This window comes from Gouania willdenowi, chromosome 3, assembly GCF_900634775.1.
Source record: "Gouania willdenowi chromosome 3, fGouWil2.1, whole genome shotgun sequence".
In the NCBI taxonomy this organism is placed as follows: Eukaryota; Metazoa; Chordata; class Actinopteri; order Blenniiformes; family Gobiesocidae; genus Gouania; species Gouania willdenowi.
In genome coordinates, this window is record NC_041046.1 from 20645932 (window position 1) to 20664256 (window position 18325).

At 38.7% G+C, this 18325-nt stretch overlaps 1 protein-coding gene across 2 annotated transcripts in view; it reads right to left on the reverse strand.

Moving 5' to 3' along the window:
* Nucleotides 1-4202: 4202 nt before the first annotated feature.
* The window catches only part of mdga1 (MAM domain containing glycosylphosphatidylinositol anchor 1), a 250869-nt gene continuing 236746 nt past the window's right edge, over nucleotides 4203-18325 (reverse strand). For both annotated transcript variants that reach the window (XM_028441483.1, XM_028441477.1), the window contains exon 19: nucleotides 4203-7312. The gene's annotated coding sequence lies outside the window, so the exon portion shown is untranslated. The remainder of the gene's footprint in view (nucleotides 7313-18325) is intronic.

Consider the following 18325-nt stretch of genomic DNA (forward strand, 5'->3'; position numbering starts at 1 on the left):
TTTTTATCAAATTTTTATGGTTACTTTTTCAACAGTCAGAGAAAAAGTCCTGAGCCTATGGATTGGGAGCCAAGTATCCCTCACCCTTTCTGGTAAGGTGCTGAGTCTTTGACATTGACCTCTATGTAACTTTTTCATAAAGTACAAATTACATAAATATTCACCTTGAAGCGCTTTTCAAAATATTTAAATTGATGGTATATCATAAGATCACTCACTAAGAGAGATTTAGACGAGAGTATTGCCACATGAAAATAAGCGTCCGTAAGATCGATAGTTGTAAACCAATTCCCCGGATTGATAGTGCTCAGTAGCTGGCAGCATCTTGAACCTGTACGTCCGCAGATACCTGTTCAACACTCGCAGGTCTAATATAGGACGAAGTCCCCCCCTTCTTTGGAATAATGAAATAACGGCTGTACCAACCTCTTTTCATCTCCGAAGCAGGCACCACTCTCACTGCTTTCTTGCTCAAAAGCATGTGTATCTCCTCCCTCATTACAGTTGCAGCCTCTTTCTTTACCACTGTGTTTATCACAGAAGTGAAGCGTGGAGGTTTGACCCGGAACTGTAACCGGTAGCCCATAGCAACAGTCCTCTCTACCCAAGGAGTGAGTGCGCATGCTCGTCACCTGGGAAGGTGGGCAGCGAGCGGACTGACCTGTAGCACTGTGGGTGGAGTGCTGCTGCCCTCTAGCGTGCTGAGGGGCATCGGCCTCACCTGACCGACCAGGTTTATATGAGTTGGAGCTTGTTTCATTTTTCTTTGTTTTTTTATACTAAATGCACTTTTTATTGAGTACAACATGGGCACATTTGCAGCAGACACAGAGTGAACCTTTAAAGGGGCACGAAAAAGTGACGAACGTTGCAAAACCTTACAGTTACCTGAGAAACATTCAACACACCCAAACTGGGGTTTATAAACAGAGGTAACAGATGTGCAATTGTGTGCATGGGCTGTTTGTGCTTGGGAGACTGTGTTAGGAAAGAACATTGCCTTTTGTAATTGGGCCCCTGAACAGAACTTGGCCAGCGCCTTTTTGGTGGCAACAAAATAGGGATAGTAGCGTCTCCCTGCTGCTGAAGTCCCCCTCCACTCAGTCCCACTGCTAGGAGGTGTGTGGCTTCTTCCGCCTATCCGCTGGGCCCTTTTGGAAGCCCTGCGGTGGACCTTTGCTCCAACCCGAGTGGTGTGGAGCATGATGAGGAACCTGCGGCGCTGGAGGCTGCACCTTCCCCGGTTGTCCAGAACATGACGGAGGTGTAGCCTTCTTGTAGGACGGCGGAGGTGGCGCTGCAGGCCTGCGTGCACCTGCAGATTGTTTGGGTTTAGCGTCACGCCTGGGAATGATGCTGCGCAGGGCTTCAGCTTGTTTCTTCCCCAACTCAAAACGTGCTTGAATGGTGTCAAGAGATTGACCGAACAAACCCATGGGAGATACCGGCTCGTCCAAATAAACAGCCCGGTCTCTCTCTGGAACATTTGATAGAGTCAGCCACAGGTGTCTCTGTGACACCACGGTAGACGCCATTCCTCTGCCGAGGGAGAGCGCTGCACAGCGGGACACCCGGAGAATATAATCCGTGGCGATCCTCACCTCGTTAAGGAGAGGAGCCAGAGAGCTGTCGGGGGGAAGCAACGAACTAAGCTCAGCCAGCCGCATAGCCTGATAGGTCTGCAGCATGGTGACAGAGCTCAGTGCACGAGCGGTGCCTGCCTGCGCTCTGTAGATTTTATCCAGCTGCGAGGAGCAAAATCTACAGTGCTTGGAAGGAAGCGATGTGGGGCTGCTCACGCCATGGTTGTGAGAAGGCGCCAGATACGCAGCAAGAGAAGGCTCCATCGGTGGAGGATTGACTAAGCCAGCCTTTTCCGCTCCATCCAAATCCAAAAACTGTCCATAGCCGGGCACCGTGACGCGAGTAGACAGTGGTTTGTTCCATGTTGATGTTAACTCCGAGATAAAATCTGGGAACATGGGCAGGCTATTCTTTATCGCCCTAGGCTTGGGAGGGAGAAAAAAATCCTGCAAACCATGACGTTTTTTGAACCACTTCCAGTCTCTCAGCTGCACGGCAGCACAGAGAGTAGAAAGATGTGTTGTCCTGGTTAACCAGCGCAGTAGCGGCGGCACATTCCCCAGGTGACAACGCATCAAGCTCATCCTCCGACAAACCATGAACGTCCAGACCGATGTCCAGTACGTCATCGTCCTCACAGTTGGCGTCAAGTACTACCAGAGGCAGGTTAGAGCCCTCGGAGAACTCCGGCTCGACCTCGGCCAACCCGTGCACATACTCCATGTGGTCAGCCCAGCTAGTAGCGGGGACTTCGACCACAGGTTCCTCATCATCAGACTCGGACGAAGCCGGGTCCCTAGACTCGGATAGGAGAGGGTTGTGCCGTGCGACCGCAGCTTTTCCCAGAACCTTTTCCACGAAAGTGACCCGCCTTTCCAAGGTTGAATGCCAAAGCTGGCGACAAATGCACAGGACTCGGGCTGTGTCAACGCTCTCCTGGCGTGGACTATTCCCAGGCAGATGGAACATGCTTCATGCTGGTCCTCATCGTGTAAGGAGAAGCCGCACCCCTGAGGACAGGGGCGAACAGAAGACTTCTTCTTTGCTTTAGCTTTCGTGCTCATTTTGAAACACCGAAGCTTAATAGAATTAGCGCTCAGCAGCAGCTGCTAACACCAACAGGAGCAGTTAAACTAATTCTAAGTAGGCGGTAGCCGAGGCAGAGACAGAGCTAAATAGCAGCAGCTTGTTAGCGCCACTCGGTAGAGGTGTTCTTAGCGAGGTGAAGAGCGTAAGAACTAAAGGATGACTGTGATGACAGCGTATTTATGAGGCAGGCGGAGCCTCACTTGCATCATTACAGATCATCTGCCTTAAGAGGCGTGATTAGAGGTTTTCTTCAGTGGGCCACGCGGGGGCGTGATATTGCATACTATATGTGTTGTACCGAGTGAATCGACTGAAAGGGAACACTCAGACTCATGTGTTGATCGATATCAAAAGCCAGCAAGAGCTGCTTATCGATCGTCTACGCGTTATGGATAACAAATGGGAGAAGTTGGAGGCCCGGCTTGGAAGTAGTTTGGCCACTCATTGGATTACAGCAGAGAGACCCAGGACAGAAGGCTACTAAAAATTGACATAGCCTGTATCAAAAACACATTGCTTATCTCCCTTTCGGCTCCCCAGCCAGCCAAGGATAAAGCCAGGTTGTCTCATCATTTATCACCAGAAGTTTCTGCAGACGGCGGCTCTTACTCCCACTCCATCCCCCCGCTCTTTCCCTACATTCCCACCTGGAACTGTTGATGCTGAACTGTCGCCACACGTTATCTGGCTGTTGTCAGTCGCGCAGCTACAGGTCTTCAATTTCAAATGCCTTCGTCGGCCATCTGCCCGCCCCACCTCCCATCCGTGCCACATGGAGGCGTGGTAGCAGCGCCCATCGGCAGCACGCCAATGTCCCAAATAGCTGGAATCCTGTTCTTCTTCCCACCCAACCCCCTCCCCCAGCCCACCTCCTACCCATCCCTACCCACGTGCCTGGTCTTGTGTTCTTTGATTGTGTCCTGCTTAAATTTATGTTTGCGGAGAAGTTTTTTTATTCCTGGTTTTACACTACCTTCTCTGTTTAGGGAAACCAGTCCTCAAACTTACCGTTTTTCTCTCACCTCTCCTCCTGTTGTTTATTCCCTTTTATGTGGGCGCCGCAAATGGCTGCTCTGGTGTGTTGATGTGTGTTCTTTCGCTGCAACTACCAAGTCAAATTCCTAGTATTGTTCTTATCTGTACCTGGCAAAAAAAGCATTCTGATTCTGTTCTCAGCCAATAGCAAAAATCAATTGTAATAGCCAGGTTTCACCCCATAGAGGGCAGTCACTGACATTTTACAACTAAATATGCCGAATTGAATCACTTTGACTAAAATGTTGAGAGTTGGATGAGGATCAATCAACAACACGACTACATACCCAAATACTGACACGCCCTCCAGCGTGTCAGTATTTGGTTTTGGGTTTAGTTAGTTGGGGTTTTGGGGTTTAGTTAGTTTGGGGTTTAGTTACTCTATATATTATATTTAAAAAAAGAAGACAAAATGAACTTGCTGGAATAAATACATATTTGTTTCAATGTTATTTATTTATACCTTTCAGTCATATTTCAAATATATTTTTCCTCTAAAATATTTAAGTACATGACAGAGATATACATTACGCAGCACACATTTCTAACCTTTTGCTTGTCTTCTCAATAAAGGTGCATCGTCCCATCATGTCCCCCAAAGACGATGATTCCTTTGAGTACTGTAAATCCTTGTGAATCACCTGCTGTCACTAGGCAATGTTTCCCCAAAGTCACCCAGTGAAAAGTGAACGTATGTCACAGAGGAGCACATCAGCCATCGTGTGAGTCCTTGATAGTAATAGTCGAAGTTTTAAGGCTAATCCCTTATGAAGGATATTTTTGCTTTGCCGCCACAGAGCACTTCACAGACACTTATTTCTGATTGAGGAAATGCAGATTACTGTTGAAACGTCAATTTGAACCATCTTTTTAAATTGATATTAACACTTTCTTGTTATAGGATCAACCAGTTAAGATTCACAGTTTACAGTGTAAAAACAGATTCTAGAATTTAAATAAAGTATATCAAATACCGTTTTCAAGGTATCTGAGACTTGATTCCCCTTTTTCTCACAAATAAAAAAAAATATTAAATAAAAATAAATGTATGTCTCGTCATTGTCTTCTTTTTGCTCAGAGAGCTTTTGTTTTCCAGTCTGCTGGCAGATTCTCCAAGCTAAGGAGCACACTTTACATCATCAGAATGTAAGAGGAAAAAGTCCCCCAAAAAGACAGTTTAAAAATAATATAGAAATTGACAGTTAACAGTCAGTTTGTCATTCCAGGAGTCATTCGCTCAATCTGTTTCAGGAAACTACCTGCGTCTGTCAATACGTGGAATATGTGGCATTCTAAAGCTGCAGGAGAAGAAAAGCTGAATGAGAGCATGCTGCTACAGAAGAATGAAATGACAGGTAAATGGGCTATAAGAGAAATGTGTACCATTAAAGAAATGCATGTGCACCTGCTGCATTTCATTATCCACACCTAAAAACGGGGGTCGCAACTGAAACATATGGCATATCTTTGAATACAAATCATCATGCCTGATATGTGAACTTGAGTCTGGTCTTTGGTTTGTTTTTTTTTACTATTGAGAAAAAAACTTTCATTCTTTAACTTTAACATCTTTAACTTTCGTACTTCTCTTTAACGTAGTGTTTGTCTGTTTTTCCTCAATTGAATGTTTTCCTAAATGAAGGAATGAATAGGGACTATTCCCACAGTCTTGTGGGATGTACTGACAACCACCAAAAAAATAATTTTACATACTAAGTGGTGGTGCTACAATCAACTAAATGTGACACAAGACCGAGCTTATAAAAGTATATGTGGTAAAACAAGGATTAATTCAACATTGTAATAGATCACACTATAATGCAAAAACAGGAGCACTGTGCTATTCACAGTTATACTCTCCTAAGCATCAACAGAATCCACTGTTTTGAAATGAAACTGTAGTTTACATAAATGGTAACTACACAGATCAATACACCGGAAACAGATAATAGAGAAGATCGATACCCAATACACTGTTTTATGCACAGAGGGTTTTATGTGTATGCCACTCAATTTTAAAATGTATTATAAATTATGATATACATCTATTGACATGAGTATTGCTTAATGTTAAACATATCACAGAGGTTATGGAAACTCTTCCCTACAGACATTAAACAGACAATGACAAAACAAAAAAAACCCAAAAAAAACAACAAATGTGCACGTTGTTCTAACTGCACAGAAAGAACAAAGCAATCACAGATGTGTAGAAATTCCATAAAATACATTCATCAACTCGTGAGAAGGGAAGTGCTGTCACTGATCCTGAGACTTCTTATACCACTGTGAATAATACTCACTCTGAAGACTCATCCAGCTATTGTTATTGCCAGTCCAGGACTGAAAGTGTGGTCAGTGACTGTAAGGGATTGATGTTAGTGTGTGGATAAGATGTGGATGTGTGGAAGGATGTAGGATGTGCACTTTAGATGTGGAGGTTAATAAGTGTATTTTCAGCAGTATGAGGCCGAGGACACTAATGTTAAGTTCATTACTCAGTTTTTGCATCTTTCTTCAGGCAATCAAATCAGCCTGGACTGCAAATCGCCCCCTATAGCCTTCATAAGAGAAATGATACCACTTTATTACTCATCATTGCTATTGACCATTATGACAACATAATAAAACATAAACATCTAAAAAACATTGAACAGGAAATTTTGGGAACGTTACAAATGAGTTGAATAAAACTTAAAATAATTTTGTATAAATGTTGTGCTTATTGTAATTTTTATAAAGTCCTCCACTGTATCAGTTTGTGTTTTAGTTTCAACTTTGTTATATTCAATATATATAGATAAATGTACACAGATAATCCGCATTGAGGTTCTCTTGTAGCAAGCAGAGAGGCTTCCGGGTGCAACCGTCCTTTGATTCAGGATTGTCCTGACTCGTTTCCCATTTGTTTGTTTCCTCATCCATTCACTTATCAGTCATTGAATCTCTCCTGTCATTCCAAAGTTTCCCTGTTCCAAAAAGCGGGGACAAACAAAGACAGTCTTTGTGAAAAAGTTTGTCTTTCTCGCTCGCACTGACTTGTTCCTGATATCCCCGTCAGCAGAGTCGTTATATTCCCTCTGGTCCTTTGTCATCTTTGTAGCTTGTCCGACACTGTTGCGTGTCTGGGAGAATAGGACTTAGCGGTGGGCGAGGGTAGCAGTGCATGAGATTAGAGATACATGAAGGGGCACGCATGAGCAATTAAGGTTTACAAAAGGCTATAGGAAATGTGACATATGGGACATACTGTATAGACATATCATGTCACAAATTAAAGTCGAGTTTGATGGGTTGATGGGTGGATTCAGGTCGATAATCAGGAAACAAAGAAGACAAAAACTTGACATAGCTTGGAATTCTATCTATCAAAGCAAGGTAAGACAACATAGACCCAGCTATGGTAACGGGTATATGGGGGAAAGACGAGTTGAAGGGTAAAGAGAAAGGAGTCGAAGACTGCTAATCTAGGCAGTGGCTGCCAGTACAGATAGGATGAGGTGTTGTGCAAAGTGCTTATCATCTATAGAGTAGTGTGAGGAAACTGAGAGGCAGAAGGTCAGCCAATGAGCGAGTGGTATCGAGTGTGATCCTCCAATCAGAACTATAGAAACAGATGGAAAAACACATTAAATCAGAGTACAGACACATACTGTTAATTTTAACTTTTCTTCCTCCGCTAAACAAACTCTAGGTCAAGGATTATGAATACCAGAAGTTACTCAGTCTACTAAATGTTGCTTTGTTGTATTGTTGATATTCTCAGGCTTAATGTATTTAAAAAAGTTTTTTCCTTAACCCCTCGACTATCTCAAATAATGTTTTAGTGACACCACATATGGACACAAATTTATCTTTAACATAAAAATGATCAGGAATGACTGACCTAAACTGAGAAAAAGAGGCTGATTTAAAACTGTTCCACAGCTACTCAATATTTGCAGTATAATTGTAAAAAAAAAAATGAAATGGTCTAATACAAACATTAGCTGTGTTTGCATGACGGATTTTTGTAAAAATAAAAGTGATATTTCTAATGTCAACAAAGTATAATTGTGCTTTGAACGTGTTTCCATTGAACGTTGTTTTGGGCAGGAGCCTCGTAACTCCTGTGAAATCTCATCCCGTGAAACTTTGCTGCAGAAAGACGGACGCTCAGAACCTCCTTATGACACTCCATATTCCTTGTTGTTACACGTCTAATGTGGCAGTAATAATGTTAAAGTATAAAGCTAAGAAATGTCCCCGTCTTCTCTTCTGTTTACACGTACCACGCCTGGTTTTCTCGGACAGCAGTGATCATGGACCATGTACGTCACTTTCTGTGATGTGTATTTGTGGAAAAAAGTGTTTCCATAACACATTTCAATATCAAAACCCAGACATTCGTCCTCATGAAGCGTGAAACTTTGAGCGATATTTGAGTGCTTTTTCAAAATTCAGGTGTTTCCATTACCATTTAGATTTTGCACATTCCAGGGTAATGGAAACGCAGCTATTGTCTGTGTTTTATTAACACTGTCAATACTACTGCTGTTACAGTCATACAATAAAAAAAACACCTACATAATAACTGCATAATAGCTATATTTTCCCTGTAAGGCAAAATATTGCATTTATTCAGGAAAAAAAAGTCCTGTGTGGCTGAAATTCATACACGACACACCAACTGTGATATCAATGTTGATAGAGAAAATGTTCAGACATCGACAAAGATCTGAGTTGTGTTGCTTGATGTGGAGATGAAAAGAGAAACAAGCGGAAGAAGGGCTTGAGGAGAAAAGAAAGGATAAAGAGACGGAGAGACATGAAGGAGAGGGCGGATGAGTCAAGAGTGGAAACAGAAAGAATCCCTATTGAAATCCCACACATTATTGTAGCAACTGTGAGAATTGATGGGAAAAAGAAGTTACAATTGGTGTCATCACCAATATGTGATTAAAAACATTCCTTAGCTGTTTGTCATTGTTCAAGTAAAGGGAAGCCAAAATCTGTGCATATTATTGAGATATACATTTAATATCGGTCTAATAAACCTTTGGCCAACAAAAGCATGTAATTCAATTCATTTAATTGAACTTTTGGGCAAAAACCTTTAATTCTTCAAAGGCGCATGCAACATCAAAAGTCCCTTAATGGCTAGGGATGGGACAATATACTGAGTTCACAATATGATATGGTAGACATAATGGGCTTGCAATGATGTGATATTTTTGGATAGGGATAAAAAATCTAAAAAAGGTCGAGAGTAACAATGCAATTTACTTGACTTTAAGGGGGGATCATGTTCAAGATCATGTTACGATGACATTCCATCATTAAAAACATGCCTGGAGTGTTGCTTTGGCTCATTTTGAGTAATCTTTAAAAACTCTGACGGCATCCATTTTAGGTGGAGATTCGCCCACCTCCTGGAAAACGCCTCTATCCTTTCGTCACCCGCCCACCGCTCCACAGCAGAGCGCCCCTCCTCCGCGTCTCGAGCAGGCAGCAGCACAGCGTTTTATTGCAAAAACATAGCTTCATAATGATGTATGCAACTTTATAGCAACATGTATTTTATTATTTATTTATCAGTTCATTTCCGACATGGTTGCATTCACAGAAATTCATTTGACATTCAGAGCAAAATCACATCATTGGTTTTTTTTTTTTTTTTTTTTTTTTTTTGTCCTTTTTTCATGCCGGAAAGGTCGACGGAAAAAGCATTATGCTTATCTAGATCCGTCGCCCTAATTTGAACACAGATAATTTTACATCCAACCTCGTTTCTTCCCTTTTTTTTTTTTTTTTTTTTTTTTTTTTTTTTTGTGTTGTGTTCTCGTCTGCAGTCATTGTTCCTGTTGTTACTCCTCTTCACAGTCTTTTCCCCCGTATTTCACGAGCTTTCTTTTCCAGTCGTTGTTTACGTTCCTTCCAACTCTCCAAACGTGAAGTTCTTCTTCTCTCGGAAGAACCTTCATATCCTCTGAGAGTCGCCTCAGCTTACGATCCATCCGGAAGGCACATGCACAGACACATACCCCCATCATTAGCAGGCCAAAGATCATGACTCCTAGCAGATAGATGTCCTCCACATCTTTCCACTTTCAGCTGGGAGAGACAGAGCATCTGGCTTCTCCCTCGTGCGTCCACGACATATCCACTTGGGTATGTGGTCCTTTGGACACGGTATTTCGTGCTGAAGCAATTGCCTCGTTGAGAAGATTTTGTCAATGGTGCTCAATGACCAGTTGATGAGTTCCATGTCGTCGCTGTAGAGTTCAATGGAGAGTTGTCTTGAGATCTGTATGCATGTAGAAATGTCCTCCTCGTTTTCTCCTTAAATTGTTTCAGATTATCGGACTGTTGTGTCTCTGCGTCAAGGCTGTTCCAGAGGTTCATGGCTCTATACACAGTACTATATTTGCCACCGTTGATATGATCCTGTTTGGTCTAAACACATTATTATGTCTGAATTCATAGGGATTTTGATTGTATGTGAAACGTTTTTGGATTTGATGTGGTAATTTTTTTGATGAAGCCCTAAATGCGTGTATTTGTGTGTTATAGTGTATTATTTCTTGCAGTTTTAGGTATTTTGACTTCTCAAATAAATCGTTTGTGTGTGTGTTGTGTGGTACTTTATGTAAAATTCTTATAGCTTTTTTTTGTTGTTTAAATAGTGGTTCAAGATACGTTTTGTAGTTCTTACCCCATATTTCGGAGCAGTAATTTAAGTGCGATGCTATGAGTGAAGAATAGATTGTTTAAGTGATTTGGTATGTAGGATTTTGTTGAAGCTTCCATAGGATGTAAACTGCTTTTGGCAACTTTGTTTTTAACTATTTGTATATGTTTTTTCCAGGTCAGCTTGTCGTCCATCCACACTCCTAGTGCACTATATTCTTTTACTTGTTCTATTATTTCCTTGTTTAGTTTCAGTCTTATATCTCCTGTTTTTTTTCTCTTTTACAAAGTTAATGAATATTGTTTTACTGACGTTTAGGGCTAGTTTATTTACATCTAACCATGTTTGAATTTTTAATAGTTCTTCATTGTTGACTCTATTAGAGTTTTAATGTCTTTGCCTGAGCATAGAAATGGTTGTGTCTCTGCAAACAATGTTAGTTTTAGGCAATTTGTGACTTTGAAAATGTCGTTTATGTATAGAATGAACAGTTTTGCCCCAAAATTGAACCCTGTGGAACACCACACTGTATGGTTTGGCATTTTGATGTGTGTTCTTCAAAGTCAACATATTGTCTCCTATTTGTCATATAGCTTTTAATCCATTTTAAGGCGTTGCGCTTTATTCCGTAATTTTGAAGTTTTTCTTCTAGAATATCATGATTAATTGTGTCAAAGGCTTTTTTAGGTCCAGAAAAATTCCGAATACAAATAGTTTTTTTTCTAATGCTTCTCTTATATTCTCCGTGATGTCAATTATAAGCCATTGCTGTTGAACGTCCTTTTCTAAATCCATATTGTCCTTCATGTAGTATATTATGTCTTCTATAAATTTGTCGAGTCTGTTCATGAACAGTTTTTCCAGAATTTTTGATAGTTGTGGTAATATTGATATAGGTCGATAATTAGTGAAATTACATTTTCTCCACCCTTGTAAATCGGTCTGATTTTTGCAATTTTCATTTTTTCTGGGAATACCCCATTCTTGAATGATAGATTACTTATATGTGTTAGTGGCGGGGGTTATTTCAGCTGTTATGGTTTTTATTAGACTCATAGTTAGATTATTAACGTCTCTGGATTTTTTTGAGGTACTGGTAGTGATTATTCTGTCCACCTCTGCTTCTGTTACTTCTTCGAGTACAAGATACTTATCAATGTCTTTCTTCTCATTGTCAAAATGGTTCCATTTAAGTGTTGGGTGTTTATTTATCTCTTTCTCTATGTCTTTTTCCAGTATTTATGAAAAAACTGTTGAGTTCTTGTGCTATTATGTTTTTATTGTGTTCTTTTACATTGTTTATTATAAAATGGTCTGCATTTTTTTCTTTGCATTTGCGCATGGTTATGTTGTTTATTATTTCCCACAATTTTTGTTTTTGTTTTTATTCTCTTTTAATTGTTTTTCATAATATTCCCTTTTTTTTTTCTCTAAGTAAATTATTAACTTTGTTTCTGTATTTTTTATAACGTATTTCTGCTTTTAATGTTTTTTCTGTTATATATTTTTTATATAATATGTTTTTTTTTTTTGCATACGTTGGCTATTTTCTTATTAATCCATGGTACATTGTTTATTTTACTTTTGGTTGTTATTTGTTCAAAGGGCAGCATTATCGTATATTGTCGTTATTGTGTCTGTAAATGTGTCATACGCTACGTTCACGTCTTCTTCCTTGAAGACACTTTCCCACGTCTGTCTTTTTATCTGTTGTTTAAAGTTTTTAATTGTTTTTCTCCTTCAGTCTCCTGTATGTCTGTGTGTTATGATTTTCACGGTTCTTCTTCTCTTTTACGTTTAGTATCATAAATATTGGTAAATGATCAGAGATGTCATTTATTAATATACCACTCTCTATATCTGTGTTTGTATGTTTGTGAAGATGTTATCTATCAGTGTTGAGCGGTGTTTATTAATTCTGGTTGGTTGCGTTATGAGAGGTTTTAATCCATTTGTGTACATGCAATTGGCAAAGTCTTCAATGTGTGTATTTTTTAAAGGATTTTAAAATGTTTATATTGAAGTCTCCACATATCAGTAATCTCTTATTTTTGATTTCTTCTATCATTTTGGTTAGTTTCTCATTAAATATGTCTATTTTACAGTCAGGTGCACGATACAAACAGCAGATTATTATCTTACGTCCCTCTGGACTTGTAATTTTCACATTTATACATTCCATTACTTCTTCCACAGTTAAACTCAAGGACTCTATTATCTCCATATCTATATTTTCTTTTATGAATAGTGCTACACACCTCCTCCTGGCTTATGTAATCTGTTCTTATAGACAAATTTATATCCTTTTATCATAAAATCCATGCCTTTTTTTTCATTCATCCAAGTTTCTGATAGTGCTATTATGTCAAACCTATACAAAGTAGAGATGTAATCCTTAATGTCTTCAAAATTTGCATACATACTGCGACAATTACAGTGAACAAGTGACAGACCTTTTTCCTTCTTATTTTCCACTTTGAAGGTCATTCTCTGTGTAGTAATGGCTGTTCGTGTATTGTTTCCAATGTGAAAAGTTGTTTGGGTCCACTTCGTCTACTTGATTAATCTCCCGTTGTTGATGTTGATGATGTTGCGGATGATTTTAGTGAGTCTGTCCATATCCATGACTTTTATCAGTGTTCTTGACTTTTAGGCACTCATTCGTATTTTCCTCCAGTCTTCCATCCTTTGGACTAGACGGGTTTTCCATTTTCTCCTCCTGGAGGTGTGATGTAAATCCTGCAGCCTCTGGTCCAGTTTTTCACAATTTTTCCTCCTTTCTTCAGTTGGCGTGCTTTCCATGCGATACTTGCATTCTGCTTCGTCAGGTTCTCGTTCATAACAACCATCGTTCCCGCCAGTTTTCTTCCTTGTTTCAATTATTTCAGCTTATATTTCACGTGGTGAATGTAATTTTCACATCTCTGGTGTCTTTGCGTTTTGGCAGCAGCTGGCAGTAGTTGATGTTGTCTGGGTTCACTTCAATGCCTTTCGAGTCCAGGTTAATCAATCACCTGTTCTTCAATCGATTTTTCGTCTTCGCTGGTCGGATCCTCTGTTTGTCTTGTTGCACTGGCGTAGCTCCTTGGCCTTATCTTTAGGCCGTCGTGATGATGACATCCTTTCTCTTCTTTTCTTTCCAGATCTTCAACCCTCGCATCCAATGTTTTTATCTTTTCTGCATTCTTTACATTTTCTTCTTTCAGTACCTTGACATCATTCTCCGTATTTTCAATGATTTCTCCAAGGCATTCGTCATGTTCTCCATCTTCGTAGATAGTTCTTGTCTTAAGGACATGAGATCCTGTCTCATCTCCTGTTTCATGTCCTTAATCATTTCTTTAAGCTCTTCTTTGAATAGCTTAAAGTTCTCTTCCATTTTGTTGGCATGTCTGGGCCAGTTTTCTCTCTTCAGATGCAAGCTGGTCGCTGCTCGCTGGTAGTCAAGGTCGCGTTATCAGACGGGAGTATAGCTTTCCCGGAGAGCTCTGAAAACACGTCTTCTCCCTTCCTTGGCTCAGGAAGAGAACTGATGTAGCTTCATAATGTAACATAACTGTCCTTAGCCAAACAATCTGGCTCCAAAATTTTACTATTTATGTTGCTTTTTATATAAAATAAATTGTGAATCCAACGTTTAGCTGTCTCCCTTTATGATGTATATTCATGATTTCATTGCAACATAGTTTCATTATATAATTACTAAATTGCAAAATGTAGCTTCAAAATTACGTATATTTATGTATTTATTTATGACAAGAAGGTTGAATATATTAAGCAGACAAGTCTTGTTAGAGCCTCTGAAGTCTCTCAGGTTCGTCTTCAAAGTCCCTTTCCCGTGTCAGACGCAGGATCAAATCGTACGGATGCACAATATCCTGTGTGGCCATTGTTCACAAAGTGATAAAGTGGTAGCTCCTTTCCAATAGTCAAATTAAAAATGCACCGAAGATTGATAGTAGTTTCAATGCGTGTGGAGGAGATACAGTAGTGTGTGGATGACACCACAGACAGCGTGCTGAAGGGGCGTGTCGGAAAGAGAAGGAGCTTCTTAAAGAGACAAAGGCCTATTTCAAGGCGTTGATACAGCATGATGCGAGAGCAAATTCATTCAAGGCAGTTATTTAATTTACTGCATTTACCAGACCAACATAAGGTTGCATCATCACTGTAGTGTGCTATAGAAAGGCACTATGTGATTGAAAAAAGCACAATACCCACCCTTTTAACTCTGTACATACTAAGCATACACATTTACTCTGGATATGACCTTTTAACTCAAGTCAATAGGAATATAGAAAACAAAAACAAACCATAATAATCTGGTGTGTAGCAAATCGTGTGGATTTTGTTTTTATCTGAACACTGCAATACATTACATATCCTTGGACTATACTTTCTCACATTTTAAAGTGATCTCCACCGTCTTTACAAATGTTGCCCTAAAATCTTTTAATGTCTTTATTAGAAGATCTATGCCTATGCCACCCAGACTGACAGATTGGCCACCCAGTGAGATTCATGAAAAAAATAATAATACTAATAAATTATATTTTGTGAAAATATATTCTGTGAATTAAGAGCTTTGTTTTAGATTTATTCTATGTAAAATCTGGTGAGCAAAGGAGTGGAATGGTAAGTAGAACCTTTAGCACTGTAGGTGTTTAGTCCCGTAGTGGATGCACTTCCTGGTTCTGCTGAGTTTCTTCCTTTGAGACCTTTACATGTCATTACTTGGTTAAAGTCACCATAAATGAAAGCCTTAAGCTTTGTGTTATTTATAAAAAAGCTGTAGGTAATGTAGTGATGATTTGTGTAGCTTTTGGACCTTTTATAGAGGTTTAATAAACAGCACAGTAAACAGAGCTTAATGTTTATTTTAGAGAAAATCTCTATAAGTGGATGTCCTTTATGTATATTGCTCCAGTTTATTTCTAGACTTCCTGATGTGACTTTAGTAGATAGTTGAAAGTCCAATATGCACTTTTAGTTCATTTAATGTACATAATGTAATGTTAAAAGCTATAATGAAAGAATGTTGATTTATTATTTAATAATTTAGTGTTACTGAGTAAACTAAGCCAATGAATGTATATTTATATACATGTTTTGATTATATTTGGAGCTGGATTTATAGACAAAATGTTAATGTAAATGTGTTTGAAAGAAGTTCAATTGTAAATGTATTTTAAAGGAAATAAGAGATGCAACGTGTTGAAGGATATGAGTGCTCGTGTATTTCTTCCTCTGAGACTCTGCCTTTATTTACAGGTTAAATCTTTTTGTTATTGTGGTCACCACGCCTGGGATCAGTAACAAAAACAAACTTCATCTTTAAAGTGATTGACCGATGTCCGTCGCAAAACTTAAGTTCACCAGAGATCAGAATGTGGATTACTGGAGCAGCAAGATGAGCTGTTAAACCTCATTAGGACTGTGACAATTAACAGAACAGAGGTCCAGTTGTGGAGTCTGCTACTGTATATCCACTCATAGGGATATTATTCATACCATAGGCTTAAGTTACAGTGGCCCGGCAGATTTTATTATAGCATATCATAAATTGTTAACATACATCTCATATCAGATTTAAAATAATCAGGCCCATCCTGATTTTTCCAGGCCCACCCATTAGCTACATTCTGGCTCTGCCACTGAACAGAAGTGACCTACTAGCCAACAGAGTGGGCAAACATAAGGACATTTAGACTAACATGATTTACAGAAAGCAGTTTTTGTAGGGTACAAGATTATAGCCTGTAAGAACAATGTTTTCTCTGCACAATTATTAGTAAAGATCATTGACGCTAAAATACAGTAAACAGTAAATATATAGTTCGAAATGATTTTGTGATTTGGGCCAGAAGAAATCCTCAAAAGAAAGGTAATGTTACTACAGTCGATAAAAACACAATGTGTTCTGCCACAAAATGCTTTGCAGGAAATCTGTTTTATGTTTTTTAAAAAAAAAAAAAAAACAAACAATATAAAGTACATTTAAACAGTGCCTAAAAAAATGTCCAGAAATATGTGTAAATGCTGCGGTAAGCTTTATGTACTGTTTTTGTTTTATGTATGTTTACTGTATGGTGAATACATAGTGTGTCTTTTTCAATGTGTATAAAAAGATGACACAGGCGTTGCTGCTGTGACTTCCAACTGTCCAACCTTGTCTGTGAGGTGCTACAAAAGCAGGAGCGTCTCCTGAAAGAAGTGCCCTCAGGCTCAGTATGCTGCTCCTCTTCATCTCTTTTTCTATTCCATTTCTTTCCTTCTTATTTTTTCTCTGCAGTCTAAGTGCTGCCATTGTTGCGCAGCAACAGTGGTAACCATTTGTTCCTCAAATGCTTTGGACTTAAATGCACTCAGTATATTAACAAATACCAATTAACCCCTTGTTGCATTTAATATGATTTTATAGTGTATTTCTTGAGTTGATATTATGGTGTATGTATATTTTTATTAGAAATATTGTTTAAATCCTTCATAGATCCTTATTTACCTCACCAAGGATGTCAAATCTGTACTCATAACAGATGCATTGGGCTTCTTGCAGAAGCAGAAGACCCTTCAGTCTTCTGTCTGATAATTACCCATCTGTCTGCGCTATAAGTTCTCTGCCTGCATGAAACCAGCAGGACACATACATATACAGCGGTACAACCCAGAGCCCAAAAGCCTTCCTCTTCCTGTTTACACCTTCATTTATAATTCACTCCATCCGCCAGTGTTTTACCATGCACATGTTGAGATATCCCACCCCACATCCAAGCCCACACTCACACACAGGCGCCTCAAAGTGAGGGAATGTTAAGGTAAAAGTGATGTTATCAATAATTAAAAGAAGGGTCTGACTTGTTTTTTTTATATGACTATATTATTTTCTTTCCACTATTTTCTGACAAGTGAAACACAAGTTTCTCTCTTATATATATATATATATATATACTGTATACTGTTGTTTTCTATACATTTTTCATCCAATGTTAAGGACTTGCAGTTATGATGGACTGCACCAAGATTTACTGGTACCTAAGTACCATCACTAGTACGTAGTTTTTGTTTTTACCTGAAGTATAATGGCACCTCCAGTACAGTAGTGGTGAAATACAACTACTCAAGTTGTTGCAACATGCCATTAACCAAGCAACAACAAAATATTTTCATCATAATGCCTATACACTTACCTCGTATAAGGGGCCTTTGCTTCTATGTCTTTTGCGTTTTATTGTTTATTTCCTTGTCTTCTATAGCAATTTGAGATTAATTTATTATGCACTTTAAGTTTAAATGTAATTATTTATTAACATGTATTTTAATACTAATACTAATAATAATAATAATAATAATGATAATTATAATTATTATTATTATATTTCAAAAAGGTAACGCAATGTTTGTATTCCATTGCAGTATTCTCATCATATAGAGCGGTACGATGATGACTTATAATTAGCACTCTAACACATAAACAGTTGAATTGAATTAAATTGAATTTCCAAGAAGCAAAACACAGGCTTTAATCATGGAAGTCCAATGTTTTTCTATTCAACTCTGACGTAACAGAAAAGTAAGTGATGCTACTGTCCAGGAACCGCTGACAATTACAGTGCAAAATTATAATATATATTATAAATCATAAAAGCATTTTCCTCAATAAAACAAAAAATAAAAAATGCCTGTGTAATATTGTAACAATCTAAAACAAACAAATCAAAGTTTACAACTTTTCAGTGTAAACAAAAAATAAGAAGTGTACTTTTTTTTTTTACATATCAAACTTTTTTTTTCATGTATAGTTATTTGTTGTGTACATTTGTCAGTAAGCATCACTTTTTATATATAATACACAGCAACAGTAATCTGCCAAACAGGCCATTAATCATGTATTCCTCATTTTTCCAGCAGCATTTTGTCTTTGAATGTTACTTACAATGTCCTCACACA